The 19,406-nt window shown below is 46.1% G+C and overlaps 1 protein-coding gene across 2 annotated transcripts in view; it reads right to left on the reverse strand.

Annotated features, from left to right (window-relative positions):
- ATP8B1 (ATPase phospholipid transporting 8B1) overlaps positions 1-18,853 on the reverse strand; it is a 118,831-nt gene extending 99,978 nt beyond the window's left edge. Inside the window, exon 1 of one of the 2 annotated variants that reach the window (XM_079108660.1) lies at positions 18,177-18,853. The gene's annotated coding sequence lies outside the window, so the exon portion shown is untranslated. The remainder of the gene's footprint in view (positions 1-18,176) is intronic. The other variant, XM_079108661.1, reaches the window with a different exon arrangement.
- Between the last annotated feature and the right edge of the window lie 553 nt (positions 18,854-19,406).

Consider the following 19,406-nt stretch of genomic DNA (forward strand, 5'->3'; position numbering starts at 1 on the left):
CTATAATTTTTTTTAGGAGAACAGATTCACCCGCTAAATGATGACCAGCTTGGATTAATCCTACTTTGTCTGACACAGAGGCTGGTAGAGGGCAGGGAGGTCCTAGGAATATGGGTGATGGAACACGCCATCCAGACCAAAAATACTCTCCTGAGAAACCATAACAAATAATTTGCAGATTGCAGGGGACAGGGCACCTGATGGAATGCAGGCAATAATAAAATAGAAGGAGGTGGCTTGGTGTTTACAAAGTACTAACATGCTTACTGTGGTCCTTTGACACTGCTGACCAGCACACAAGGTGGACACCATGGCTTACTAGTCTTTTTTCCCCCCCAGTTCCTTTAATAATATGGGAAGGCCCATGGAGAAAAAGAACTTTAAAGACAAATGCCTGATAGATGCTGCCGTAAATAAAGCCACAGGAGACGATCTGAAAGAAAATTAAGCACTGAAGGAAACAGAAGTCAGCTCCTCTACCATATGTGAAGGGAAGTAGGGTGACAGACCTACTGTTGTGTCAACATTTCTGGTCTTCTCCTGTTCTCTATGTCCTTGCTACTCAAAGTGAGGCCTGTGGACCAGCCGTACCTGCATCATCTACAGCTTGTTAGAAATGGAGAACCTCACCCATGGCCCAACTCCGAATCTACATTTTAAATAAAATCTTCAGGAGGGTCACATGCAAGTTCATGTTTGACACACTGCTGGTCTGTCCCATCCACGTGTGGGTATGAGCAGAGAGCAGATTTTCTCTAGGATCCATTCAATTTCAAGCATTTCTCCCACCTGTATCAACTGAAACTTTTTATCATTTTCTAAGCCTGGGAAACCCCAAATCATTCTTCCCATGATGACTCTCCAATGTAACCCTTTCTTGGGAACCTTCCTGAACACCCCTAAACCAAGTTAGTGGCCCCCTTCCCCATGACTCCACAGCTCACATTTCTTACTGTCTCTCTCATACATAACTAGTCCTCATTCACTCACCACAAGCAGAAACCACTCTCACCAATAGTATGTCAACATTATTCCAACAGTAGGCCTCAGCCCTTGTCAGCCACCGAGCTATAGTGAGCAAGACCAGTGTGGTCCCCCTTCAGGAAGGGTCCAGCCTCACAGGAGTGACACACCAATAATTCAACAAATAAATCAAGCGTTACACTCCAATAAATATAAAAAAGACAGCAGAGGGCCTAACCTGAGAGGGACATCCTTGGTTATCCTTTTTGTTGTTGTTTTGAGACAAGGTCTTGCTCAGCTGCCCTGGCAGGCACTGAACTCATGATCCTCCTCCCGCCTCTGTCTCCCAAATACCGAGGATTACAGGTGTGTGCCACCAAGCCTGGTTTAGGAAGGACCTCCTCTAACAGAAGTGGTCTGAGAATACTCTGAGAAATGACACAAGTCTAAAAGTGAAAGATACGAAGGAGGTTGAGGAAGAGCGTTTCAGGTGAGCTGGCAACAAATGAGAGGTCCTGGCCCAGGAAAGGACTCGCCATCCTCCCACCTGAAGCTGAGGAGGATAAGAATGAAGTCAATAGGAGGAGGCGAGGGTTCGAGCTGTCATCCCTGCAGTGGGGGAGCTATAAAAAGGCTCTGCAGCTGAGTGTGGACAAGACCCAGGATGTGATGGGCAGCTCTGGGTTGGAGGGGGCAGGGTGGAAATGGAGGCCTCCATTAGGAGGTTACTGGAATGGTCCAGGGAGGGGAGGGAGATGGTGGCTTGAACTTTGTGGATCGCAGCAGAGACAGGGGTAATTGGTTGGAGTAAAGGTCTTCTTGGGGGTAGAAGCAACAGATCTTGGAGATGAGTTGGAAATGGAAGTGGGGTGCAGTTTGGAAGAAAAAGGGGTCAAGATTCAAGTCCAGATTTCTCATGAAAGCACCACCTGAAGAGGAGTTACCTTCTAAACTGGTTGGGAGTTCAGTTCTCAATGGGGTGGATTTGGGGTACATGAGAGATACATTGCATGGAGTAGAAATGTGTCTGGCACTGAGTCCTGTGGAACCCCAGCATTTTAAGGGGATTCCTATCTGAGGTTTAGGACAGGATTTCTGAACCTTGACATTATTGGTATTTTAGACAGGACACCTCTTTGTGGAGACCATCCTGCATATTGTAGGATTTTAGCAGCCTCCCTGACGTTAGTAACATCTCCTGAGTTGTGACAATCTAAAATGACCCCTGGAAGGCAAAATCAACTCTGGCTAGTTAGCTTAGGGATACCTTACCAAAGTCTTTAATAAACTAGAGCCTGTCAAAAGTTCATAGCAAAACCAGGGTCAGAGCTTCCTGGATCACTAGAATGTCTCATGTTCTCGTTTTGTGGACAAGCACCTAAAATTGATTGAATGAGACAGGTCAAGTATGAAGCCTGACTTTGCTCCATCCTATTAGGAAACAACTGGAGTTACACTAACCCCAGATACTCTTAAAATCTGGAAAACTCTCTATCCCTTGGCTTTTGTCAATGACAAACTCAAGACAGAAGAGTGAAGGAATGCAGGTACCCGCTGTTTCCATAGCTAGTGTGTTCAGAGCTCAGAGTAAGAATGTTCTAAGAGTTTCCACACACCATTTGCAAAGAAATCTCTAATCTAGACCAAGATGTCACAAGAATCCATTTTTCCAGAGATGTTAAAGCATGAAAATAGGTACTATAAGTATGCCAAATCCATTTTTTGTTTGTGACTATTTTACTAAGTAAATATCTATTTGTGTTTGTGACTCTTGCTAAGTTCTAAGGTCCAGGACCTTGGTCATTCTCCTCTGGCAGTGTATGGAAGGCATGAGAGCCATCACATAAACCTCATTAGACCAAAACGGATTCTTTTCATTATCAGGTCACTACGAACACAGCCAAAGTGGTTGGTTCAAAGTTGTCCAGTGCCTTCTCTCTCATAAAATATGTATTTAATAACAGCAGCTCATGCCAGTGCGGAAAAAGGGATGTTTCTCACTTCACTATTTAATACGGGACGAGAGAAGTGCAGGCAGTGTGAGCCTTGTCGAGGTGCTGCTCTCTGGTAGGCGAGGTGGCCGCCTGCTGTAAACACAGACAAGTGAACAGAGATCAGGGATGTCGCTCCCTGGTCCTGCTTCTCACCTCATCGAGGTGACAGCACTAAGGGATCCTAATAAGTCCTTTCCTACCATGGCTGATGTTACCCCAGAATCCTACTCATCCCCAGCCTCTAGGCCAGGTGGTTCTCAACCTGGAGTAGGCAGCAGAATCATCTGGAAGTTTTCTGAAGACATGGATTGCTGAGTCCTACACCAGAGCTTCTGAGACCAAAAGTCTGGAGTGGCTCCCCAGGATGTTCATGCGGCTGATCCAGGGACCATACTCTGAAAATCAGCGTGCAGGCAGTTACGACCTAGGCACTGATCAAGCCAGACTGGCATGTGGAATAAAAGCTAGCTACCATTCCTGAGATGGCCCCAGCCATGATAGGACAGGGCTGTCCAGACAGTCACCAAAACAAGGAGGCCCTCATCATGACCTGAAAGGGTCAAAGAATCAGGAAGTTTTCTGGAAGGTAGTCACACCTGGTCATCGGGCAGAGGGAAGGAGGAGAAAGAGTCACCAGCAAAGAACACAGTGTGCGCAGAGGCCCTGAGACAGAGGGGGCATGTTGCGTCCCAGTGGAGAAAGCTCCTTTTTTACTGATGACATTTTTTCAAGCAAACATTTCATTGTCATCCTTCTTCCTTTTGTACCAAATCCTTTTCTCCTGTTGTGACTCTATCACAATACCAGAATTATTAAATACTAATAACCCTGCAGTTTTTATATCACTGCTACAGACTCATGCAAACACAGGATGCTCAGAGTTGGTCTAAAAGTGGTGTCTCAGATCATCTGGGAAACAAGCAAAGGAATTAGACAAAATTTCAGGATCACACATTAGGCTAGGGCTAGGGCTGGAAGGAAGGAGCCAGAAAATTTAATGTAAGCAGCTATGTTACAGCTGGGGTTTTGCTGGAATCTTCTCATCTGAGCCTCTTTAGTTCAAAAATGAAAATGGTTCTTTGAGTGCTTTATGAAAACGAGAAACCAAAAATGTTAAAGAGAGTTATAAAATCAAGATTTGACTGAATACAAAGAAGAAATACTCTCATCTCTGTCTCCTCTCATAAGAGATGACAAAATATAGCCACATTGATTTGGGGCATTCTGGAACAGAAAAATCACCCTAACAACTTATACTTTAAATGAATTCTAGAGGATACAAAGAATGCCTGATGGGATGTTATAATGGAAATGCTATTTTTATAGCTAAACTATGGAACCAACCTAGATGTCCTTCAACAGACAAATGGATAAAGAAAATGTGATATATATACATAACTGAATATTACTCAGCCTTAAAGGAGAATGAAATTATGACATTTACAGGGAAGTGGGTGGAACTAGGGAATAAGTGAAATAAGCCAATCTCCAAAAACAAAAGGTCGAATGGTTTCTCTGGTAAGTGGATGTTGATCCATAGTTGGGGGTTGATAGGGAAGAATGAGGGAACTTTGGATTATGCAGAGGGATGTGAGGGGAGGGATGGGGTGGTGAGATGGGAAGGATGGTAGAATGAGACGGACATATTACCCTGTATACATGTATGATTACACTACTGGTGTGACTCAGCACCATGCGCAGGCAGAGGAATGAGAAGTTATGCTCCATTTGTGTGCAATGTGTCAAAATGCATTCTACTATCATGTATCAATTAGAAAAAAATTCTTAAAATTTTTAAAAAAGAAATACTATTTTAAAAAATTTATTGAAATATAAATTTTTAAAGACTTTGCAATATTAATGTTAAATTCTAAGAATCCTCTAGACTTAGAAATCATTGCCTGGTGCCTAAGGCAAAATGGCAAACAAGATTTTAATTTTACTAACAAATAAAATGTACTTTAGATCCTGCAATGGTCTTTTTTTCTTCTTCTTCCTTTTTATGCTACTGGGGGTTGAACCCAGGGCCACTCTACCACCGAGCTACATCCCTAGTTCTGTAAAATATTTTTTTTGGTTTTGAAACAGAGTCTCACTGAGTTGTGGAAACTGGCCTCAAACTTGCAATCCTCCTGTCTCAGCCTCCCAAGCAGCTGCGATTACAGGAATGAGCCACCACGCCCAGCTTGGTCACTGATCTTTATATACCCTTTGTTATGTGCCAAGTTCATTTAGAGCCATTTCTTGCTTACTGATTTTGCTATGACACATACAAAGGAACCAATAAGAAGACAGAACTTCATCTGATAAAAAGTAAGCATGCAAACTCCATCAGGATCACCAAACGGTGACGTTTCCTCTCGTGGTGGCTTGGTCCTTGCCTTGCTGTGAGTTTCTGTTTCAAAGTGAGTTTGGAGGGACTTGCTGATTGTTCAGCTTTACTGATTTTCACCTTCAAAAATAAACCTCTTCCTTTAAAAAGGCTCTCAAGTTTGTCCAACCTCAATGGTCAGGAACGCGAAGGTTGGTGTTTTTTCTAAAGATTCACCATCTCTCAAAATAGGGGGACAAAACTTTTCAACTAAAAGGGTCTTATCTAAAAAAGGGACCTGTAGTATTTACTTTGTAGAAATAAAATATTTAATAAAAGTGAATGCAGAATGATTTGCTTTTACAGAATCCACTGTACTTCCCTGATATCAGAACACGTCTTCATTGTCATCTGAACCTACAATGCTTAAAATTAATTCCACCCTGGAAGTTTTAAATATGGGAATCTTATGACAAATGAGATCATGCGGAGGCATGAAATTACAACAGGAAATATCAGGTCCTTCATTTGAAGCACAAAGGGATCCAAGTTCAGAGATTGACAGCTCATCACTATGCCAGAAATAGGAGCTCCTGCCACCGCCCACCCACCCCCCACACCTGGCTTTCCCTTGGGTTTATGGTGTGTTCCAGGGAAATAGTGTCTATCCAGCCAACTCCCAAAGCAGATTTTAAAACTATAAAATGGTCTAAAAATGCAAAGAATTGGTATTCTTAGCCAAAGTCAAACCACATTCAGTGCCTCTCCAGAGTTGACATCAGCAGGGCTTGGGACCTGCCATAGCATTACAAATGACAGATACTCATTGAAGACCAGGAAAATATCACAACATCATCATTTTGAGAGACTAAGAAAGCCAATTCTCCTCCCACTCCTAACCCCAAGTAAGACAAAATACATAGAAGTTTCAGGACTTTTTATAAAAAGAGGGTGTTCTCAAGTCACAAACAGTTTTGTGTTCTAAAACTTCATTTCAGGGTGGGGTTACCAGAATAAAATATAGAATATACAGTTAAATTTAACTTTTAGATACACAACACAAAATTTTTAGTGTTAATCCCAAATATCACACTGGACATACCTATCGAGAAAAAATAAAAAATAAAAAACAAAAACTGTTCATTTTTTAAGTTGAGATTCAAATTTAATTGTGTGTCCTGTATTTTTATTTGCTAAATCTGGCAACCCTGACTCTGGTCCCTTGGATGGCTCTTGCAATGCCAGCTGTGTGGCCCTGGAAAGAACCCTCCCTCCGGAGTTTAGAAACCTGAGTGCGGTTTCTGGTTCTGTCGATGACTAGGTCTGAGACCTCAGGCACGTTACAGTGCCACAGCTGGAAAACAGAGACCACGGGACTGACCAGCTAGTGTGGCCCATGAAGGGGCAGCATTACAACAGGAAATATCAGGTCCTTCATTTGAAGCACAAAGGGATCCAAGTTCAGAGATTGACAGCTCATCACTATGCCAGAAATAGGAGCTCCTGCCACCGCCCACCCACCCCCCACACCTGGCTTTCCCTTGGGTTTATGGTGTGTTCCAGGGAAATAGTGAATGAGAGCAGCAGCTCTGTTTTGCTGGATCACCCGACAGACGAGTCAGGAAGAAGGTCACGAGTCATGAGAATCACTGGACACTTCTTTGGGTTCTCCTATCTAACCCACCATGGAGACCGAGAGTCCACATCTATGCTTGCCTGGCACGCACAAGGAGCTGGATGCAACCCCAGCACCCAGGGGAAAAAAGAGTCCATTTCCAAGGGGCAGCTCCCAGCCTCCACGCCTCCCAAGCCCCACTCCCCTCCTCTGGGCCCCAGATCCCAGCAGGTCTTCCACACGCCACAGCGGCCTCCTCACTGTCCTCCCCACCTCCAGTCTTGTTCCCACCCCATCCATTCTCCATGTTGTAGCCTTGTTTATCAACCCAAACTGGAACTCAAACTATGTCATTCTACTGCTTAAAAATCTGCTAATGGCATCCATCAGCTTGGCCTCCATGGCTTGGCCTGGCCTCACCCCGTGCTCCTCAGCGCCCTCCCTGCACTCCAGCTATCTGGCCTCCGCACAGGTCCCAGAACACAGCACTAAGCACCACCCTCTTCAGGGTCCTGCACATAATGTCCCCACTCACTGTCCCTGGACAAGTGCCTTCTCATCTTTAGGACTCAAGAATAGCTTCCTCCAAAAGACTCTCCTGGACCAATTTATTGTGGTTAAAAACACCAACATAAAATTTACCATTTAAACCATTTTTAAAAGTTGGTTGTTAGGCAACCAACATCTCTATCCATCTCCAGAACTTTTTCATCTTCCCAAACTGAAACTCTGTATCCACTGAGTAACTCCCCATAGTCCCCAGCTCTTGGTAACCACGGTTCAACTTTCTGTCTCTATGAGTTTGGCTATTCTAGGACCCTCATGTACGGGGACTCATGCAATATTTACCTTTTCGTGTCTGGCATATTTCCCTTAGCACAATGTCTCATTAGCATAATGCTTCATCCACGTAGCCATGTATCAAACTCAACTTCCTTTTTAAGCCTGAATAGTATTCCACTGCATGATGTACAGCATTTAGTTTATCTATTCATCTGTCAATGGACATCTGGGCTCCTCTTCACCCATTTTAAAATAGGCCCTCTTTATTATCTTAGTAATGTCGTATTTTCCTTTGGGGCACTTATCACAGAGTGATTCTCATATCCGTTTGCTTCATGTCCTTCTTGCTCACTATTATGTTGAACATCTACTCCTCTCTCCCCACTCCCGCTACCCTGTGAACTCCACATGGGGAATTGCCCTGCTGGGTGTTCAACACTGTATCTGCCACCAGCACTGGCTCAGGGCCTGGAGCGTAGTGGGTATTCAATAAGGGATTATTGAATCTTGCAGGGAAAGAAAATCACGAGGCCACCAGAAAGCCAGCGATCTTTCAATTACTCACAAACCCTGTGGACTTCGTATTCAATTGTGAAGGTGGTCAGACTCATACTTACATACAGACATATTTGCTTTCAGCTCTGTGGGCCCAGTGGTTCCCTTTACAAAGCGAAGGTCTGTCTCTGTCTAGTGCACATTTTCATCTCCTGTCTTCACCTTCCAATCGTGCTTTATGTGCAAAAGTAAAGAGTGTGTTTGGCAATTTAAAGAAATTAAATAGGATACATGCTCCCACACAAATGACCCTTGAGAGCAACATACTGAGGAAAGAAGCCAGATGCAAAGCCACATATGGTACGACTCCATTTATATGAAGTGTGAAGCACAGGCAGACCCAGAGGGACAGAAAGCACATTAGGGCTGGCCAGGAGCAGCAGGGAGAGGGAACACAGGAGGGGCCGCTAAGGGTACAGGATTTCTTTTGGGGTGATGGAAAGGTTTTCAAGTAGAGTGTGGTGATCGTGGCACGACCCTGTAACCGGGCTAAAAACTGCTCAATGAGCCTCAGGAGGCTGAGGCAGGAGGATCACAACCTGGGGGTCGGCCTGGGCCACTGAATGAGATCCTGTCTCAAAATACAAAATAAAAAGGGGCAAGGGTGGTAGCTCTGTGGTAGAGCATCCCTGGGTTCAATCCCTACTACTGACCAAAAAAACAACAACAAAAAAAACCCCACAAAACCCCCAACACTTTAAAAGGCTGAGCTACACAGCACCGGAACTCTGCCTCAACAGCTGTCTCTCAAGGGCCATGTGCACGGAGATGAGGGAGGGTGGCCCCTGATTTCTGAGGGGTTGGGAAGAGCCTGTCTTTCCAGTCAGGCAGAGCAGCATCCTGGAGCTGAGGGAGGGATGGTCTCACCTGGCCCCCTCCCTCAGCACCCGTGGATGGTCCACAGAGCATCCTCCCGCCGATGAAAGGAAAGGCCTGTGCTCCGGCCAACCAGTCCCGTGTCTAACAACGCTTCTCACCCTGCCAAACTAGGAAGACACGCTGATGCTGAACACAGATAAGGTTCTGGAAACGAAACCTTATATGTCTATTTCTAAGAGCCTCCTTATGACCTACCACCAGCCATCTGAACACAGCCCATAGAATTCACGGCATTCCACGGTTCAGATTTGTCCTTGCAACCCGGGCTCTGCCAATAGTTTTCTTTGGCTCCTCTCTTTCTCGTAAGCCACATCTGTCTGGAAATCCTGATGCTGTTAATATCTATCACATCCAAAGTTGCATCTCTACCTATCTATTCCCATTCCCTTCTCCCTCCCCCCACTTCACCTCAGTCCCCCAGGCTGCTGCCCAGCTGGAAGCTTCCATCACACTTCTCCTGGTCTAGCCTCTTCCCAGGTCTCCCTGCTCAGAGGTGCTCCCTCCGACCCCACCCCAGTCCTACCCCTCACACAGCAACGACAATGACCCTAGTTAGATTGCGCCTCTCCAATGAGCAACATCCGGACATGACCCTCTGGCTCCAGCTCAAAGTCAAAGCCAAAGTCCTTACGCAGCCAGGGAGGCACTACAAGATCCCCCCTCCCACTTTCTCTTTTCCTTCTCCCGCTCCTGCTCACTCAAGTCAGACAAGCCAGGCACTCCCACCTTGGAACCTGTCCCCTCTGCCTGGTACACTCTGCAGATCTTCCTGAGCCACCCTCTCCTCTCCCCTGAGCGCCAAGGGTGACCCCTCTATTGTTCCCCCTTTCCTCATTGATGCCCACACACCTCTCAGAGCACGCTGCATCATTTGCCTATTCATTGTGCATCTTTAGTATTTCCTGCTTGTCCTGCAAATGTAAGCCACCTGGGACGGGCTCTGTGTCTCCTCTTCACCAGCACAGTCACCTGGCACACAGAGGGCCACCTACCTATCTGTGGGACATCTGACTGCTGGCTGCCTCAGTTAGGGGTTGGTGGGAGGCGCCTCAACCCTAGGAACAGCCTAGCAGCCGGCAAGAGTCAGGCGAGAACTCAAGGCAGGAGATCAATTCCTAAGACTTCGGGGTCCCAGTCAATGTCCTTTTGCTTTAAATAGTCTTGGTCCAATGGACTTCAAAGATTCAGGACATATTAAGTACCACTTAGGTCATCATTCACACGGACTGAGGTTCTCACCTTGATCTTTGAGAGAATATTGACATTTCTCTCTATAAGGGGGGAAGCATATGCCTGATGAAAACCTTGCCAATGATCTTAACCAAGCAGAGCGAAGCAAATCACCACGCTGGCCGGCTTTGCGTTGTGAGCCCCAGCAGCCTTTCTGTGGCTGTGGTTAGCATGAGGTTGGAAAGCAGAAGGGACACGCCGGGGTGGTGGTACTTTAGGTTGAAGTTTGTTTGTTTTTAAAGAAAACCCTGGGCTGGGGATGTAGATCAGTGGTACAGATAGCATTTGCTTAACATGCATGAGATCCCAGGTTCAATGCCCAGGACTCAAAGAAATAGTATGTTTAAATTTTTATTTTTTTTAATTTTATTTAAATTTAAATAAATAAAAACCTGCTTTTAAAATGAGCAAATTCTTATTTGGCTAATTTTGAGGGCACAGTATGAGAGTAAACTCATATGACATACTTTTGTGTTCTAGCAAACGCAGGTTAAGAGGTCTTTAAGGTGACCGCCTGACATCTCACCAATCCATGGCTCCTGGCTTTAAGCTGCCGCACTACAGCACACTCTCAGAGGAGGCAACAGCAGGCAACATGGCCACACTGCAGTCTCCAAATGATCTTCTGCCTTGGAGCCTAATTTTTTTGGTTTGGTTTGGTTTTTCAGCAAATGAATTTATTTTCAAATTATTTTTTAAAATTTGTTGTTTTTAGTTATATGAGACCGTAGAATGTATTTTGATATATCAGACATAGATGGAGTATAACTTTCCATTTTTTGTGGTTGAACATGATGTGGAGTTTCACTGGTCATATATTCATATATGAACTTTGGAAATTTATGTCCAATTCACTCAATTCATTCTACTGTCCTTCCCATTCCTACCCCTACTCCCTTCCCCCCATTCCTCCATGTCAAATCTGGTGAACCTCCATCCGCCACCCACCCTTGCCTATCTCAATAGTATCCACATATGAGAGAGAACATTCAGCCTTTGGTTTTTTGGGATTGGCTTATTTCACTTAGCATGATAGCCTTCGGTTCCATCCATTTACTGGCAAATGCCATAATTTCATTCTTTTTTATGGCCAAGTAATATTCCATTGTGTATTGTACCACTTTTCTTTATTGGAGTCTAGTTTGAAAGTCATGGATTTTACCACAAGGTGGAACAGAATACTTAAGTATTCAATTAAAACTTTTCTTGAACTCTAGAAGGAAGTGTTAAGGATTTTTTTCTCCACCCTGGTATATCCTCTCCAGCGGGCAGTTGCGGTCTGTAGAGATGGCCAGGTATTGCAGCCATGTATCCTGAGCTTTCACACCTGCCCTGGCACAGAGCAGCATGCCAGCTACACTGTGGGCCAGCTGGGTGATGGAGAGACAAAATCTGCCAGCTTACCAGGAGCAGCTTGAAAAGGAGGCACAAGGCCACCCTTCATGGGTCTCCAAAACAACCACTCTCCTGCCATCCTGCGAGTTCTCTCCCGCCGTCCTGAGAGTTCTCTCCCAGCAGTTTTGTAGGAAAGTACAGCATTAAATACCACACGTCTCCACCCACCTAATTTATGAAGGATACATTTCACCAGAACTCAAACACCCACATCAACAAACAGATTCTTACATGTTCAGGTCCAGAGCAGCGCTATTCACCATCCTCAAAGACAGGCACAGCCTGAACGGATCAACAAAATGTGGGGTGGATAAGGGAATACTATTCACCCCCGCAGAAGAAGGAAATTCTGATGTATGCTACAACACGGATGAACCTCAAAGGCTGGATGCTAGGTACGAGCCAGTCACGAAAGGACAAATATTATGTGATTCTACTTAAAACAAGGAACCACAGAGTATTCAAATTCATAGATAGAAAAACAGAATAGAGGGAATAGGGAGAAATGGAAAGTACTGTTTAATAGGTACAAAGTTTCAGTGTGGGATGATAAAAAAAGTTCTGTGAATGGACCCTGGTGTTGGTTGGTTGTACAACATCGTGAACACATTTAAGCCACCAGACTCGTAAACTTAGTAGTCGAAATGGTAAATTTTGTGTTATCTATATTTAACCACAATTAAAAAAAAAAAAAACCACCCATGAAATAAACTTCTGCACTAAGAGAATGAGATCATGATGGACCCAAAATTGCTCTGCTACCAAAAACAACAAAGATTTTCATTTAATTCTCACAGTCTCTGTGGTCTCACGACCCCCTCCCACATGCACACGGTTTCCTTGTTGATTTAAAAATTTTGGAGGTTTATTTAACAGCTGGCAGGGCCTGACTCACAGGACCCACACATTTATTTTCCAGTATAAAGACAGGGCCAATATTTCCCAGCATTAAATACACACAAACCGATCCATCTCCCCAGTGAGTAAATATTTAAACCAGCCAAGTCACATGGTTATCTATTTTCTCATGGAGAATGTGAAGTGATTCTTTTGGATCCAAAGACCATGCACAGAGAAAGAAGCATTTTAATAGTTCATTGGGTCCTGAGAAGACTAAGTAAGGGTTTGTGTGCAAATCACTCCACATTTCATAGAATAAATAGTGTAATCAGCTCATGGAGCTTTTCTGTACAGCAAAAATGGACACAGAAATACTGTGTAGGATCAAGGGTTGGTGCCTGAGGAGCTCTGAGGAGAATCTTCTAGCTCAACTCAATTTGAATCAATTAAACTAAAATCAGTCAAACACTGATTTTAATCATGGCATTTGCAAGAAGATGGATGTAACTGGAAGATGTCTTGTTAAGAGAAATAAGCCAGACTCAGAAAGATAAGTGTCGTATGTTTTCTCTCATACATGAAAACCAAAAAATTAAGAAAGAAAGATGATGTAAAAGTAGAAAATGGAGTACTAGGGTGAGGGAAGGGAAAGAGGACTGGGAGGAGTGGGAAGAGAGGGAAAGGCAGGAGAGGGTCCTAGGGAGGGTGGATATAATCAAAACCTGACATACACTCATATGGAACTGTCACAGTGAAACCCATTCATTTGTATAATTACTCTGCATTAACAATTATAATTCTAAAAGTAAAATAAAACCAAAAGATAAGTTTAAAAAGTAATAAGGAAAGAAAGAAAACTGATTTCATGTGACCTCTGGCTTTCTTTTTCAATTTTATCAAACCCAGGGCCTCATGCATGCTGAACACACATTCTACCACTGAGCTACTATTCCCTGGTCCACCCCCCCCCCCAAAAAAAAACAAAAAAAAAACAAAAAAAAAACACTGATTTCAAATGCAACCTGCCCTAAATCAAACAAACTTCAACTCTGGTGGAACAAAAGCCACTCAGCAAAGAAACAAAGCCATAAAACAACAGTCCTGTAAATAAAGACTGAGGCTACTAGTCAAAGGTCAGGCTCCACGCATGCTCAGTGCAGAAGCGCCAGGCTCCTCAGTCATGCCCAGGAGGAGAGAGTGGCTTTCACTACCGAAAGGCAACTCAACTGAAGAGCAACCTTCCCCACCCAGGAGCCTGGTGCTTTTTCCGCACTGAGACCCTCTGCAACTTCTAAGCCCATCTTTGACCCATTTAATGAGCATGCACTAGACTTAGGGGCTCAAAATGAACATAGACTCTCCGGCTGGAAGTGACCTCGGCATCCCTCCAGGGCTAAAGGCAACCATCCCTCCAGGCAGAGAGGATGCGTCTAGGGCAGAAGGAGAGTGAGAACCTGGAATGTATTATCAAAGAAGAAAAAAAAAAGTCTGTGAGCCTTCTGTGAACCCACAGGCTTCCACAGAGTAGGGAGATAACTCCCTGGCATAGCTGAAAGAAGACGGAATAAATGGTCAGGGTTAGACCAAGGTTCTCCATCATTAGCAACACTTACCCAGGCTCCACGAAGAAGGATCCATGCAGAGGGCACTGGTCCTTTTGTGAAGCCACCAAGTTCTGACACTAGTGAGTTTTAAACAGGGAATAGTGACCTAATGACAGGAGCAGAGAGGAGGAAGAGGAGACAGGAGGAAGTGAGGGGCTAAGGAGGCAGAGCCGAGTTCTGTGTGTCCCAAAGGCTGTCACTGTGCAGGAGAAGGTAGCACCCAGTTGAGAGAGCGGCCAGGGTCCCTCATGGCTGTGACTGAGCTCCTTGGGCACACTGGTCCTGCAGCTGTCAACCAGAACTGCAGAACAATAGCATGGATTTGGAGGCTTAGGACCTTGCCCTTACTCTGGGAAACTGTTTCTTAACAGGGCCTGGTGCAAAAGGGCACCAATGTTTGCTAAACAAATACCAATATGTAGACTGATTCCTGTTTCCTACAGAGCCTAGGAGGAAAGCAGTGGCTGTGAGTGGTATTCACTGAGCACTAGCAGCAACATGAGGACAAGACTAATGACTACCTTTTACTGAGCTCTAGGCTCTCTCCTTTACCTAAAGCATCTTGCTTGGAACTCAGCACAACACCTGGGAGGCAATCCTACTATTATGCCGCTTACAGACAAGGAAACTGATGTGTGTGCTAGAGATTAAGTAACCCACCCTAGGCTATACAGCTTGGAAGCAGTGAGGCCTGGGTCCCAACCCACGTCAAAGGATACAGAGACTTCACTGCCTCTGGACTCTGCTCCCCAGGACCAGTTATCAAACATACTTCCCATTGTGAGTGGTTTTGGCAATAATTTACTTAAAAGAGCAATGCAACAGAAGTATCAAGAGGAGTACTAGTATGTCCTCAAATGTTCAGATGATAAAAAGTTGTTTTTTAAGAATAAAAATAAGAGAAATAAGTTGACATGTGTGCATTTATATGAACATGCGTATATATGTGTATACACACACACATACACATGATTATTACTTTTTTTTCTAGAATCATTCCTCATAGAACTAGGTCTTCAGTGACAGAGCCTGTAAAGATCTCAAATTGGATATTACTTTTAGCTGGTCACAGGAATAAGAATTTGGTAGTAACCCAGTTAACAGAATGAAGAAGATAAGCTGTTTACTTTTTGTGTTATTCAAACTTTTCTGGGAGTAAATTAATTTTTACCTAAGTAGATAAAGGCTTACTGGCATAAATACACTGATTTAAAAAAAAATGATTTAAAAAAAAGCCTAAAAATTTACAATATATCTAAAGATACCACAAAGAAAATCTTCCTGGGAGACCAATAGAAGCAGATTAAAAAATCAAGTTCATAAGAAACTTTAAAGGTACCCCTCTTTAGAGACAGGGACAAGAATGATCCCACTGAAACTTGTTTCCATCTCAAAGAGGAGCTTCCTCTGCATCTGTAATGCAGAGACTTCTTTTACAATGACTTCAACTACAAAGCAAAAGCAACTTGGAAATTAAAACCTTTCCAAAGTTATAAGGATCACCTGCATTCCAAGAATATTGCTTATGAAAAACTAAAACAGATTTATATTAATGAGGCAATAAAATATTCAAAATAGGCCAATGTGTGTGCTTAGAAGTACAAGGCTCTAGGTTCAATCCCCAATACCAAACACACACACACACAATGATGCCTGGGCCTAATGCTATTTTTTAAAAAAACAACATTAATCTAGTAAGGAAAATAAGAAAGCAACATTCAAACACCTACTAGACATAAGAGACTTTCACAAGTTCTCTCACTGAATTCTCTCAATCACCCCAAAAGTTGATGATACCTCCCCCACCCAAAGAGTAAACAGGAAGAGAAAACTAAAGAATTCCTCTAAGGTTACACAATTAGTAAATCAAAGAACTGAAACCAGTGGGACTCCAAAGCCATGTATTTTTCACTATTCTTTGCTTTAAAAGGAAGAGGAAGGAAGAATGGATAGAAGGACAGAAGGAAGGAAAAAAGGGAAAGAAACTTCCCAGCAGCTCTGCTAGTGCACACCGGAGCCGGACACAGGCTGAGCAAGGAATCAGTTCTGAGGACGCTGCACAGAGGAAGACTTCTGTACCGAATCCTTACTTGAAATCCTCAATCTAAAACAACCAAACAGAACCAAACATCCCACTTGCATCACTAGGAAATAATAACAAGTGAACCTGGGTACACATTTCCCTTAAAATAAAAATTAGAGAGAAAGCTTTAAAATAGCTGGCTCCACACAGGTGGCATCTGAGCTAGCTGGTAGTAAGTCACACAGGTTGTTTGCCCCTTAGTAACCTACACAAAGCACCACTGAAAATTATCAAAGCAGAGCAACTAGACAATGACAAAGGAACAAAGCGGATAAGGTTTCTCTCCCAAAATTAGAACAAGGAAACCTCCACCACATAATAAAAATCATTAGGCGGCTTCGGAGGAGTAATTGCAGGCAGGCGTGACTTCTCCCCAGAAATTAATCAGCTAATAACCAACCATTCACCATCCTTTGCGTAGTGTATGCATTTATAATGGAGCTTAAGAAGGTTTACAATAGGCTCAGAATTAATGAAAGACATTTTAGGCCTAACCCAGAAGTACTCCTTAGACGACGAAAATTGGAGCTTCTACTTGACATATTGGGCTGTTTTCCTTTTTTATGTGAGCTTCTGTTTACCATCCACGGAGGCTTTATCATGGTCTGTAGGAGGCTTTATCATGGTCTGTAGCCTTTGTTCCTGGGAGCAGTTAACCTCCGTCAGTAACCTACTGTGTGCTGGGTGGTGATAAATGGTCACCTAACACTTCACTAGCCTTGTCTGATTTAATTGTCGGAGGGGGACCCGGGCAGAATTTCTAAGGCAACGCAACCGGGAAGACGGGAGCAAAGCCTTTCACGCCAACAAGGCGGGCAAGTTCCCCAGGGAGTTCACAGGCGCCCCAGCTACCCAAGAAGGGGCAGGAGACCGCCATAGGCAATGCGCGCAGGCCGAGGGGACGCAAGAGGCGTGAATGCAGCCCGGGTTCCCTTTACTTTTGCGTGTCAATTCCCCTCCCCCGTCTTCGCATCCTTTCTGCACCCTGTCCTCCGCCCAGATGGAGTCAGGGGATTTGGGCTTCGAGCCTCCCCGGGAAGGGATTACACGCGCACACCTCGAAGGAATTGGCCGGACACTTCAAAGTTTTTCTTTCACTTTGGGCAGAGGAAGGGGATTGGAGATGTGGGAGGTTAAGGCATTCGCCATAGCCTTCAACATCTCCTCCTGCTGCCGCCCAACAAGTTGCCCCTTCACATTCACGAAGTGGTGACAGCGCCAGGCATCAAACTGGGGAGGGAACAGGATGGCCCGCGGCAGTGCCAAGGAGCTGGCCGATCTACCATACGGCCATCAGGAAAACAGTGTTCCTTTTCCCCATCACTTCCCCCATCCCGCATTAAAACTCAAGGACAATGTCAGGGGCTGGGGTACCGGCCCTGAAGAAGGATCTCGGAGGCGATCGATTTCACCCCTCCATCCCTCCTCGCAGGTGCGGCGGCGGCTCGGTACATTTGGCCCTAAGTTCATTTTCCAAGCCGTCAGCACCGGCCCCAGGAGGGCACCCCTGCAGTACCCAACAATGGGGGTACTTCCAGAGAGGCGATGTCCACCGCAGGGCAGCCAGTGGCACTCGCCAAGGATCCGAAAGCCCTTCCTGACTTAACACCTCGGAGCTCAACCCGGGACCTGCGTGTAGCAAATCGACGAAAAACCCAAACAGTTTCAGCAAGTTCTCGCCTCCGGAGAGGTGAAAATCCCAAGGACCTCTTCAAGGGGAGCCTGCCTTCACCGAGGGTGCGAAGGCTCTCGCAACCCCAAACCAAATCCCACCCTTGCAGGCTTGTGAGCCCAGGGGCGCGGACAGCTGCTTTCACCGCATCCCGGATCGCTGGAGTCTGCTGACCCGGGACCAGCACCGTCGGACCCTGGCAGGCTGGTGGGGTTGGGGAGTTCGGGGGCCCGGGCTCCGCGCTCCTCTTACCTAGCGTTCGCTGGGCCCCGGCTGGGGCATCCGTCGGGTGCGCGCCGCTCGGATCCTCGCTGCGCACCTGGCCGCCGCCCGCCCGGCCCCAGCCCTGCCGCCGCGCTAGCGCTTCATGGCGCACGGGGGCTGGCCGGGGGCCCCGGGAAGCGTGTCCAGCTGGCGGTGACAACTCCGGCTGCCGCGGCTCGCCAATGGCTCCCGCCTTCCCCCGCCCCGCGTCCGTGCGCCCTTCCTCTACGGCAGCCCTTTTCCCTTGGCTCTGCCGGACCGGCCAAACTGGTTTCTCTGCTCCAGGGAGGAGCCTCTGGTCTCCCTCCCGCAGGCGCAACCGCCGCACGCGGCTGGGGATGAGGCTAGAGCTGGGGCTGGGGGCGGGCCCGGCCGTCTGCCCTTCCTCTGTCCCTCCCCCGGGCGGAGAGGGGCTGGGCCGAGAGCCCTAGGGTTGGCCGAGGAGGCCCAGATCTAGTCCTGCGTCCTCAGTGCACCTCAGCGGCAGGTGAGCACCCTGACGGTGCCCCGAGCGCGCCCTCCCGCTTCGCCCAGCCTGTGACTCTGCAGCTGCTGTCGCTCACTGTACCCCAGGCGCTCCAGTCCCCGGGCCGCAGTCGCCACCCCGCCCCATCAATTCGGCGTCACTTTCCCGCCCTCTGCCGGCTTGGTCATAGCCTGGGTTCGGTGACCGCGCCAGCCTGGAAAGCTGGCGGGGCCCGCTGCGCGCCCGGGATCTAAATTCCCTCTGTAAGGGGAACTGTGTTCTCTTTAAGCCAAGTCACGTTCTGGGACCAGTCACCGAATGCGCGTTGCAGTTCGCCGCGCCGAGGGTAGGAGTAGAGATGACGCCAAAAGACTTGGAGAAACTTTTCCCTTAATTGCAGCAAGCAGACTCTACTGAGACCAAAGTCGCTCATGTCTAGGAGTTTGGGACCAAAAGGAGTTAAGGTGCTGTATGTGAACCACGCAATGTAGTTGGTAATTTTGGATCCGCCTGCTTCCTTCGTTTTTGGCTGGTGTTAGTAGTGCGAATCGTGCTTCCCCGCAGCAAGTACAGTATTCGCCTTACACCAGTAACTCCCGATTCGCTAAGCTGTATCTGCGCACTTGCTATGGACGAGTCATTGGTGTCGGAATAGAGGAAAGGCAATGATTTGAGTTTGCTTAAGGGCTGAGTACGTAGCTCAGTGGCAGAGCTTGCTTAGCATGGCCGTGGGTTCAAGGCTCGGCATTGCA

The sequence above is a fragment of the Sciurus vulgaris genome (genome assembly GCF_902686455.1).
Source record: "Sciurus vulgaris genome assembly, chromosome: 13".
Taxonomy (NCBI): Eukaryota; Metazoa; Chordata; class Mammalia; order Rodentia; family Sciuridae; genus Sciurus; species Sciurus vulgaris.